Consider the following 11,917-nt stretch of genomic DNA (forward strand, 5'->3'; position numbering starts at 1 on the left):
AATGTGCAGCTCACATGTTGTTAGAGGCTCGGTAATGTCATCAACAGGGAAGCGCAACCCAGCGTCGTCTTGAATAACTGGTAGCTCCGTAGAAGCACAACTGCTTTTCATCTGACCAACGGGGCTAATGGTGACTCCCGGCGTTGATTGCGATTGCATTTGACTCATTGCTAGCTGCACTTACCTCTTGATCTCCTCCTGCATTCTTGCCTCAAGAGATTTTTCTCGTTCACGTGATTCAAGCAATGCTTGTCGTGACTCATCAATAAATTGCTCCAATACATGGATTCGTTCTGCCTCCTCATCCTTCTTTCTTTGGCAGCTTCTGTAGATATCCTTGTCTGCTAGGAATGCGTGTAGCCACGAAACCACCCCATAGCCTCTTGTTCGACCACCGTGTTCGGGATTCTCTAGGGCATATGTCAATTCATCCTTCTCTCTGTTGAGCTTGAAAACACCACTATCAGCTTCTTCCCTAGCACGAGCTAGTCTCTGTGTTGCTCTCTCAATTTTTTGGCCGAAAATTAGCTTGCCAGTGTCTGGGTCTAGGCTTCCCCCATGAGCGTAGAACCAATTCTTCGCGCGTTGAGGCCAGTTCTTCTCTATTGTTTCAGGTATGATTCCCTTGGCAGTAATCTCTGCTTCTAGGTTCTACCACTTGGGAATAGCACTCTTATAACCACCTGATCCCATGCGATGATGGTATTGCTTCTGTCGGGCATTCTGCCGATTCCTCATCACACGTTCCTCACTATCTTGGGATGTCTTGTATTCTACGAAGGCATCCCAATGGAACTCCAACTTGACAAACACCTTAGCATTGAAATTTGGCGTAGCATTCTTCAAGATAAACTTTTTATACAATGTCTTCTTCCAACTCTGGAACAATGTTGCCATCTTCTTCATTGTCCAATCCCTCACTAGCTCCTTCAAAGCATCATCTGCTTGTAATGTGAAATGCTGAGTGATATCTCTCCAAGCTAGGTTCTTGTCACGATCAGATACAAAACTAACATTAGGAGCGGATATCTTCTGCTTCCATTCACGAGCACTAACTAGGATCCTATCCCTTACAACGAACCCACATTGATTGACATATATCTGAGCATGTGGTCCCAATGGTTTGCCGGTGTCGGTGTCGAATTCTGATATTATGAAACGGCCCTCTAATGGCTTTTTTGGCCCTCGGACTTTCCTACTTTTGTCGGTGGTTGATGTAGATCCAGAGACCGGCTACATGAGTAGAAACACAACGATTAACAACAAATATACGTACGCATGCATCTATAAGAGATGATAGATAATCGAATATACCTCGCCAGTATTTTCTTGCGCGATAATTTGTTGATCTTCAACCACCGGTATATTTAGGATATCCTCATAATCAGCAAAGTACTGACTCGTGTCATCTACATCCACATTGGTGCCGGCGTTGATAATATCTGCCATTATGTCATCACTGAAGTTATCATTCAGAGCAGCCATTTGTATCTTCAAGATAACACATAGATAGAATTACTATGGTACATAACATAAGTACATGTGATAACACATATAGAATTACTAAATCCAATTAAATATAATAACACATAATATTTCATCAACATGGAAATAAGTACATGTATATATATACACAGAATGATACAATATATTTTCTCTCTCTCTCAACACATAGAAATAAGTGCATATGTCTATATCTCTAGATATGCATGTGATACACATAGAATGTCTCTCTAGATACAATTTTCTCTCTCTCAACACATGAAAATAAGTACATGTATATATACATATAGAAATAATTAAATACATATGTATACATATATATAGAATCTCTCTCTAGATATAATATATATAGAGAGATAGAATATATAATTACTAAATCCAATTAAATAAAACTAACATGAAATTAGATAAACTAGTAAGATAATACATTTTAATCTAACATATATCAAAAACTATAATAAAAAACTATCTAAAAAAACTATCTAAAAATACTAATTAAATTTTAATACATTTAAATCTAATATATCAAAAACTATCTAAAAATAACTAAAAAACTAACAATAAACTACTAATTAAAATTGAATACATTTTAATCTAACATACAGCCGAGACTTTGTAAAAAAATCTAAAAAACTTGGCCGATCGAGAGCAGCAGATCAAGATCGAGTTCGACGGAGGCCGTACGGCGTGGGCGCGCGGGAAGCGTCAGCGACGGAGGGTGGGGTCGGGTGCGGCGGCGGAGACAGGATGCGGTGATGCGGGCCTGGAGAATGGCGCGGCCGGGCGGGGGTAGACGACGACGGCGGCGCGGCAGAGACGAGCTCGACGACGGCGGATGGCGCGGCCAAGCGGGCCTGAGCGACGGAGGCGAGATCGAAGATGAACAAAACAGACGTTCGATATATATAGCCCGAGACCCTTTAGTCCCGGCTGGTAACACCAGCCGGGACGAAAGGACATTTAGTCCCGGCTGGTAATACCAACCGGGACTAAAGGTCCAACCCTTTAGTCCCGGTTGGTCATACCAGCCGGGACTAAATGGCCTTTAGTCCCGGCTCGTGTTACCAGCCGGGACTAAAGGTATTTTTTGGCGGGCACCGAAATTGCCGCCCACCCTTTAGTCCCGGTTCTTGGTCTGGGCCGGGACTGAAGCCCTAAAAAATTTGCCAACCCGCCAGCGTAATTGGAAAGGCCTGGGATTTTGTTTTTGTTTAATACTAGGTTAATCAATTAATTCCATAATAACTTCAATACTTTGCAATATTTATTTTAAAAAATACTATTAATTAACTAATTATTTATTGTAAATAGAAAAATTTTGTAACCTAAAGTTTTTAATTTCTTTTATGAATATAGAATATAAATGTTACTAATACTAAGTATTTTGTTAATGCAAAAATATATTTCTAACTTAAAATTAATAAAACTAATATTATTCGATAGGAAATTTATTATCACATTATTGTAACGTCAATGTTTCAATTTTTTCTCGGTTTTTGACCAAAATTGACAGGAATTTTTTGTTGAACCTATAAAAATAGAGAAAATATAGTATTTTTTGTTCTACAACTTTCTCAAATGAAAAAATGGCCTATATAAGGATTGTATATATTGATGAGCTTAACAAACTCGGTATTCAAAACTTTTCAATTTGAGACAATCTAGGGTCCCGAAAACTAGTTTGTAGGCGTCGAAATTTAAAAATCATAAATTTGAACCGTCCAAACTTTCTCAAATGGAAAATTGACCAAAACAACAATTGTAGATATTTTTGAGTTTAACAAACTTGGTATTCAAAACTTTTCAATTTGAAATCATTTAGAGTTCATAATACTAGAGTCAAAGTGTTGTTTTTTTATTTGACCAAATTTGACTTGGTCAAACTTGCTCAAATGAGACACTAAATGACCTCAGATGAAAAAACTCTGAATACCAAGTTTGATCATCTCAGCAAGATATACAATTGTTACATAGCTTATTTTCCCATTTGAGAAATTTTTATCAAACACTAGTCACAACTTCTTGAATCTCATATATACTTTCTAAAACTATGTCACACATTTGTGAAATTTGAACTACATTTTGTTCAAGCTTTCTCAAATGAAAAAAATGTCCTATATAAGGATTGTATATATTGATGAGCTTAACAAACTCGGTATTCAAAACTTTTCAATTTGAGACAATCTAGGGTCCCGAAAACTAGTTTATAGGCGTTGAAATTTAAAAATCACAAATTTGAACCGTCAAAACTTTCTCAAATGGAAAGTTGACCAAAACAACAATTGTAGATCTTTTTGAGTTTAACAAACTTGGTACTCAAAACTTTTCAATTTGAAGTCATTTAGAGTTCATAATACTAGAGTCAAAGTGTTATTTTTTTATTTGACCAAATTTGACTTGGTCAAACTTGCTCAAATGAGACACTAAATGACCTCAGATGAAAAAACTCTGAATACCAAGTTTGATCATCTCAGCAAGATCTACAATTGTTACATAGCTCATTTTCCCATTTGAGAAATTTTTATCAAACACTAGTCATAACTTCTTGAATCTCATATATACTTTCTAAAACTATGTCACACACTTGTGAATTTTGAACTACATTTTGTTCAAGCTTTCTCAAATGAAAAAATGGCCTATATAAGGATTGTATATATTGATGAGATTAACAAACTCGGTACTCAAAACTTTTCAATTTGAGATAATCTAGGGTCCTGAAAACTAGTTTGTAGGCGTTGAAATTTAAAAATCACAAATTTGAACCGTCCAAACTTTCTCAAATGGAAAGTTGACCAAAACAGCAATTGTAGATCTTTTTGAGTTTAACAAACTTGGTATTCAAAACTTTTCAATTTGAAGTCATTTAGAGTTCATAATACTAGAATCAAAGTGTTGTTTTTTTATTTGATCAAATTTGACTTGGTCAAACTTGCTCAAATGAGACACTAAATGACCTCAGATGAAAAAACTCTGCCAAGTTTGATCATCTCAGCAAGATCTACAATTGTGAAGTCATAACATATTACATAATATCTGTCTCTAAAACATAATATATTAAACATGCATCGTTGTATCATGCGGGCACAACAGTGAATTTCTTCTTGACGTATGACCCTTGGTTATGATCTTGTCGTAACCATGGAGTGTCTTCATCATTTAACATGATGCTTGGATCTTTCTTCACTATGAAGGGTGGAATTCGGACATTTCTTTCGTAATCTTCTGACATGTCTGACTTGTCTTCAATTCCCACTATATTTATTTTCCCAGAAAGAATTATGTGGCGCTTTGGCTCATTGATCATTGAGTTGATGTCTTCGTTTTTTCCTCTCTTTGATTTTGTAGACATGTCTTTCACATAGAATACCTAACTCACATCGGCAGCAAGGACGAATGGTTCCTCTTTGTACCCAATATTGTTGAGGTCCACTGTTGTCATTCCATACTCTTTGTCGACTGTTACCCCTCCTCCGGTCAGCTTCATCCATTGGCACCGGAACAAAGGGACTTTAAAATTAGGTGCATAGTCTAGTTCCCATATCTTTTCTATGCGGCCATAATATGTTTGTATATTCCCATTTGGATCTGTTCCATCTATGCGAACATCACTATTTTGATTGGTGCTCCTTTTATCTTAGGCAACTATGTAAAATGTATTCCCATTTATCTCGTACCCTTGGTACGTGAGGATATGCCATGATGGCTGCCTAGCCAACAAATATAGTTGCTCATCAATATTGTCATCGCCTTGACATTCTTTTCGCAACCAACCACTGAAACTTTCCATGTGCTGACGCCTAATCCAAGCTTCAGTCTTCCCTGGAAATTTGGATCGTAAGAACTCCTTATGTATCTCGATGTACAGATGCACCAATGACGAGTTCTGAAGAACTGTGTAGTGTGCTTTATTAAAATAATTGTCTTCCATGCCGATATATATTTTCTTCCCTAAAGTTCCTTTACCACTGAGTCGCCCCTCGTGTCGTGATTCAGGAACGCCAATCGGGGCAAGGTTAGGAATAAAGTCAACACAGAACTCAATGACCTCCTCTGTTTCATAGCCCTGGGTGATACTTCCTTCAGGCTTAGAATGGACTTTCACATATTTCTTCAAGACTCCCATAAACCTCTCGAAGGGGAACATGTTATGTAAGAACACAGGTCCAAGAATACTAATCTCCTTCACCAAATGAACTAGGATGTGTGTCATGATATTAAAGAAGGATGGAGGGAACACCAACTCAAAGCTGATAAGACATTGAACTACATCATTCTGTAGAGTAGCTAGTTCCACTGGATTGATTGCCTTCTGAGAAATTGCATTGAGGAATACACATAGCTTTACGGTGGCTAGACATACATGTGGAGGTAGAATTCCTCTTAAAGCAACTGGAAGCAATTGCGTCATAAGAACATGGCAGTCATAGGACTTTAAGTTTAGGAATTTCTTATCTGGCATATTTATTATACCCTTTATATTGGAGGAGAATCCCGATGGGACCTTGATGCTGCTTAGACATTCGAACATGTTGTCCCTCTCTTCTTTGCTAAGCGTGTAGCTAGCAGGACTTAAGTAATGACGTCCATCATCTGTCTTCTCTGGATGAAGGTTGTCTCGTTCTTTCATGCCCTGTAAGTCCTGGCGTGCTTCAAGTGAATCCTTTGGCTTCCCGTACACACCCATGAATCCTAACAGGTTCACACAAAGATTCTTTGTTAGGTGCATCACGTCGATTGCGTTGCGGACCTCTAGGACTTGCCAATAGGGTAGCTCCCAAAAGATGGACTTCTTCTTCCACATGGGTGCGTGTACCTTAGCATCTTTGGGAACAGATTTACTACCTTGTCCCTTTCCAAATACTACTTTCATATCCTTGACCATTGCGAGTACATCTTCCCCGGTTCGGTTATGAGGCTTCTTCCGATGGTCTGGCTTACCTTTAAAATGCTTCCCTTTCTTTCTTACTTGGTGATTCAACGGAAGGAATCAACGATGGCCAAGGTACATGACCTTTCAACATCTTTTCAAATATATACTGTCAAGGTCATCAAAACAATGTGTGCATGTATTATATCCTTTGTTTGTCTGACCTGAAAGATTACTTAAAGCAGGCCAATCATTGATTGTTATGAACAACATTGCTCGTAGGTCAAAGTGTTCTTGTTTGTACTCATCCCAGACACGTACACCTAGTTTGTTCCATAAAACTAGAAGTTCTTCAACTAATGGCTTCAGATAGACATCAATATTGTTGCTAGGTTGCCTCGGACCTTAGATGAGGATCGGCATCATAATGAACTTCCGCTTCATGCATAACCATGGAGGAAGGTCGTAGATACATAGAGTAACTGGCCAAGTGCTATGACTAGTGCTCTGCTCTCCAAAAGGATTCATACCATCTGTACTTAAGGCAAACCTTAAGTTTCTAGCCTCATTTGCAAACTCTGGAAATTCCCTGTCTATCGCTCTCTACTAGGACCCATCAGCTGGGTGTCTCAGCATATTGTCTACCTTATGGTCTTTTTTATACCACCGCAACAACTTTGCATGGTCTTTATTTCTGAACAAACGTTTTAAGCGTGGTATTATAGGAGCATACCACATAACCTTAGCAGGGATTTTCTTTCTAGGACGTTGTTCACCCTCGACGTCACCAGGATCATCGCGCCTGATCTTATACCGCGATGCTTTACATACCGGGCATTCATCCAAATTCTCGTATTTATTGCCATGGTAGATGATGCAATCATTAGGACATGCATGTATCTTCTAGATTTTTAATCCCAATGGGCAGACAACCTTTTTTGCTTCGTACGTAGTGGTGGGCAATTCATTTAGCTTCGAAAGCATCTTTTTTATGAGGTTCAATAAATTCCCAAATGCCTTATCGGATATACCATTCTTTGCCTTCCACTGTAGCAATTCCAGTGTTGTACCCAGCTTTTTTTGCCCCTCTTCGGCCATCGGGTATAGCAACTTCCTATGATCCTCAAGCATGCGCTCGAACTTAACTTTCTCTTTTTCACTTTTCCATTCTTGTTGTGCATCACGAATGGCATCGCCAAGAGCATCACCGAGATCATCTTCTATCGCTACCTCTTCTTCATCTCCCCCCATTATAGTATCATCAAAGGCACCATACTGAACAATAATGTCATCAATGTCTAAATCTTCTCCTTCACCTTCTTCCATCATGACCCCGCTTTCTCCATGCTTAGTCCAACATATATAGTTTGACATGAAACCTAACTTAAGCAAATGTGAATGAAGACTCATTGAGCTTGAATATTCCTTTAAATTCTTACATAGGGCATATGGACAGCACATGAAACCATCCCGCTTATTTGCCTTGGCCACACCTAAGAAATAGTGTAAGCCCTCAATAAAGTCTTGGGAGCGGCGATCGGCATTGTACATCCAATGGCGTGACATAATCTGTATTACATGACAAATTATGAAAACCTTGAACATAATTTAGTATTTTATTACACAACATAAATGACACACACACGATTGATTAATTAACTAAGTCTGGCTACAACGTAAGCAATCCCAACTATCACTAAACAAACTAAAACTACAATGCACTTCAGTAACATAATTATTTCGTGATCGTACGCAACTAAAACAGACAAATCATTCTTCTGTTGAATATCAATAAGCTTCTCCTGCTGGCTCACTGCCTCATCAGCAGCAGCCGCTACCTCAAGCACACCCAAATTCTGCACGTATATAGCATAATCTTCCTCTCAGTACCAACCATCGCATCCATTGCCCTCCCACTGTAATTAAAGCTAAAAAATATTTAGTCAAAAATATTCAAGAAAAGCAGGTCAATTAGCCATAAAGATAAAATACGTAAGAAACTCACATCGCGATCCAGGCACTTGTAGAAAACACGACCCTTGTTGGGTCCCTGTCTCTTGACTCGGTACTCCATCACAATCTTCTGCTTACACTTGCCGCAGATAATGAGAGGGAGTTCTGGCCTCAGTCGTTTCGCAACCGAACGAGAGGCCGATGATCCGGTACCAGTTGTCATCTACTTTCTATACTTATTTTTGCAAACTAGTGTAAATTTCATATTTTCTAAAATGATATATTTAAACAAAACTAGTACGGATTTCACATGTTTCAATAAATAACCATCCGTACTAGTTGACCTTGCTTACGTGATCATCTCGGCCAGCATTTCTCCACCGGACGGCACCGTACTTGGCCAAGGAAGAGTTCCGATTCTACGAGAAAGGGAACATGGTCTTCCACGGCCGTTGCCGCTCTCCCTCGTAGCATCAAAGTTCCTCCTTGACGTCCGTTACCGCTCGGCAGAGAACATGTTGGCCGAGCTGAACACGGTCCGCAAGTTCAACTAGTACGGATTTTCTATAATTTTCTAACTATTTACTAAGTTTTTCATTTCATGGAAAATTTAATTCTAAAAAAAGGCATGATTTCTAAGTAGTTCATTTCATGAAAAAATAATTCTAAGTGACCTGCTCGATATCGGCGAGCTCGCGGACGTTTAGGTTGCCGAGGATAGTAACATTTGTAGATGACATTTGTAGGTCTGAAGTTATCAAATATCCATCAAATTATAGCTTAAAAACATGTTTCAATAAATAACCATCCGTACTAGTTGACCTTGCTTACGTGATCAACTCGGCGAGCATTTCTCCACCGGACGGCACCGTACTAGGCCAAGGAAGAGCTTCAATTCTACGAGAAAGGGAACACGGTCTTCCACGACCGTTACCGCTCTCCCTCGTAGAATCAAAGCTCCTCCTTGACGTCCGTTACCGCTCAGCAGAGAACATGCTCGTCGACTTGAACACGGTCCGCAAGTTCAACTAGTACGGATTTTCTATAATTTTCTAAGTTTACATATAAAATCATAATAAAGTCCAACATATAAAGTTACACATGCATCTACATCGCAAAATGAGATAAGCTACTGATAAAACATAAGAGGATTAAGTTTGTTACCTCCAAAATCGAAGAGCAACACCAATGGAGGGGGAGAGAGCAAGAACAACAGCAAGCTGAAAAACAGAGGCAGTGAGTTTAAATGGAATGGCTCGGGCTCGGGCTCGGGGAGAAAGAAATGAGCTGAATTATAGGCCGGGATTATTAGTCCCGGTTAGGGGTCCAAACCGGGACTAAAGATTAATCTTTATTCCCGAGACATCACCTAAACCGGAACTAAAAGCTTTAGTCCCGGCTGGTAATACCAGCCGGGACTAAAGGCCCCTGCCCCGCGGACGACCGTTGGGCAGGGACCTTTAGTCCCGGTTGGTATTACCAACCGGGACTAAAGGGTCCTTTAGTCCCGGGGGCAAAAAAAAATGCCGATGCTAATGCTAAATTGGGACATCGTTTTAAAGTCTGTTATCTAGTAGTGCGTGCCTGAGAGTGAGACTGATACGAGGCTGTTTTCTGACTGAAAGCAAAATGATTGCGATAGTTACACAGATTGTCCCTAATTATAAAGTCGTGGCAGTGCCTGCTTCTTGGAGCATGCTAGAATTGTTCTGGATTTGGAAGGGGAAGATAGATTGTGGCAAGGCTTAGTTGGAGCATACCGGAGCATTTTAAGTAAAAATAAATGTCTAGCATACGTGTTCTGCAATATTAGATGGTTTGAGGAGGCGCTTGTGCATGTATTGCAGGTTGGTGTTCACTTGTTTGGATCTCGGATGCTTCTGTTCAAGTTTTAGCAATATTGAATTATGGAGTTGAAGTAGTTAGGCCAATGTCAATGGATGCTTCTCAGGGTGCTATGAACACTTATTTATTCATTTACGAAAAGAGAGTACAAAGGGGTTTTGTTTAGATGAGAGTACTTGGGCACTGTTTCCAACACAAATACTATTTTTGCTTATATATATGAAACCAAAATTGGAACAATGCATAAGAAAGACAATTCAAGCATCAAGAAATGTTCTCTGGCACATGTGGCACTTTTGAAAATATACCAATGCCAATATAAAGCCTCCGTTAGGATTTGCCTTAGAATCTTCTCTCATTCGTCCACGCATGTAAGCATTCATAAGATTTGATTTTTAGGTCAAATTGAGCCAAAAAGTAAAAGACTTCGGTTCTCCTCAGTAAAGGTCCTAGTCCATCTCTTTGATTGGTTAGCGGGAGAGAGGTCAGGAGATAATTTAACGGCGGTTTCTTTAATTTACTAGGTGGAAGACTTCAGGAACGGTAAACATTTGTGACAATTTTTAAACACTATACATGCTTAAATTGTGGACACATGAATATATTAGAAAAAGTTGTTTGACGAAGTTAAATTTTAATGAATTAGGGAAAAAAATGTGACTACCCTTTGTATCCACACCAATGGTGCGTATTGTGAAAACCGAGGACTAAAACATTATTGTTTTTAGGTGAAAGAAGAATTATATTAGATAAAAGAGTTAAATGCATCAGAGATCCATTAACTTGTGAGGATGTTTCAGTTGGGTCCATCAACTTTTAAAATGACTTTTTGGGTCCATAAACTTTAAAAATGGTTCACTGCAGTCCATACCTATTTATTTAACCTTAAATTCAATGCACATTTGTAGAAAACCCTACCTTTATTTATCTTCTACACGCTCACCCTTCAGTCATCGTACGCAAGAGCTCTTGCTCTGCGCGCCCTTCCTATCCGACCCCGCCGCGGCGCCGGTCGACGACGACGACAGCGCCGGCACGTCGCGGAGCGCGCGCCACATGGCGCTGTTGCACTTGAACCCGGAGCCGAAGCCGATCTGCCACACGCGGTGACCTCACCGCACCCGGCCCTTGGCCTCGGCGTGCGCCAGCTCGTACCACATCCTGGACGGCAGCTCCTACATGATGCTCGCCAAGAAGCTCGGCGAGCTGGACCCCCTGATGAAGCCGAAGCAGGACAGGTACGCGCTCCGCACGTCGCCGCAGTGGCTGGGCCCTCAGATCGAGGTCATCCCGTGGCATGGGCGTGGGCATGGTGCTCTCAGTCGTGCCCATGCGCTGGAGCAGCGTGACGCCGCCCTCGACGCCGGTGAGCCCTTCCTGTCCGGCTGAGCGCGCGAGGCCACGCGGCAGCAAGCTTCTGAACAGTCGGCCACGTTAAAAATTTCCGAACTAAATGAACTGATCAATACCACCTCAAATATACAAGCTGAAACTCAATCTTCGGCTCCCTCAAACTCTCAAACCAGCCCGATCCAGCGAAAGGTGTAGTAACAAAAATTGTAGAGCTAGAAGCGATCTACAAGTTTGTTTACATGACTTTGGGATTATTCGGTTTGGTTTGCAAACTACAGACCTCGGGTTCACGCTGGGAGACGAGACGTACCTGCCCCCAGGCGTCCAGGCGTGGCCGCCCAGGCTCAACATGGCGGAGGCGCGGATGGAGGCCGAGGCGGTCATGTTTGGGTGCCT

The sequence above is a fragment of the Miscanthus floridulus genome, chromosome 2 (genome assembly GCF_019320115.1).
Source record: "Miscanthus floridulus cultivar M001 chromosome 2, ASM1932011v1, whole genome shotgun sequence".
Lineage (NCBI taxonomy): Eukaryota > Viridiplantae > Streptophyta > Magnoliopsida > Poales > Poaceae > Miscanthus > Miscanthus floridulus.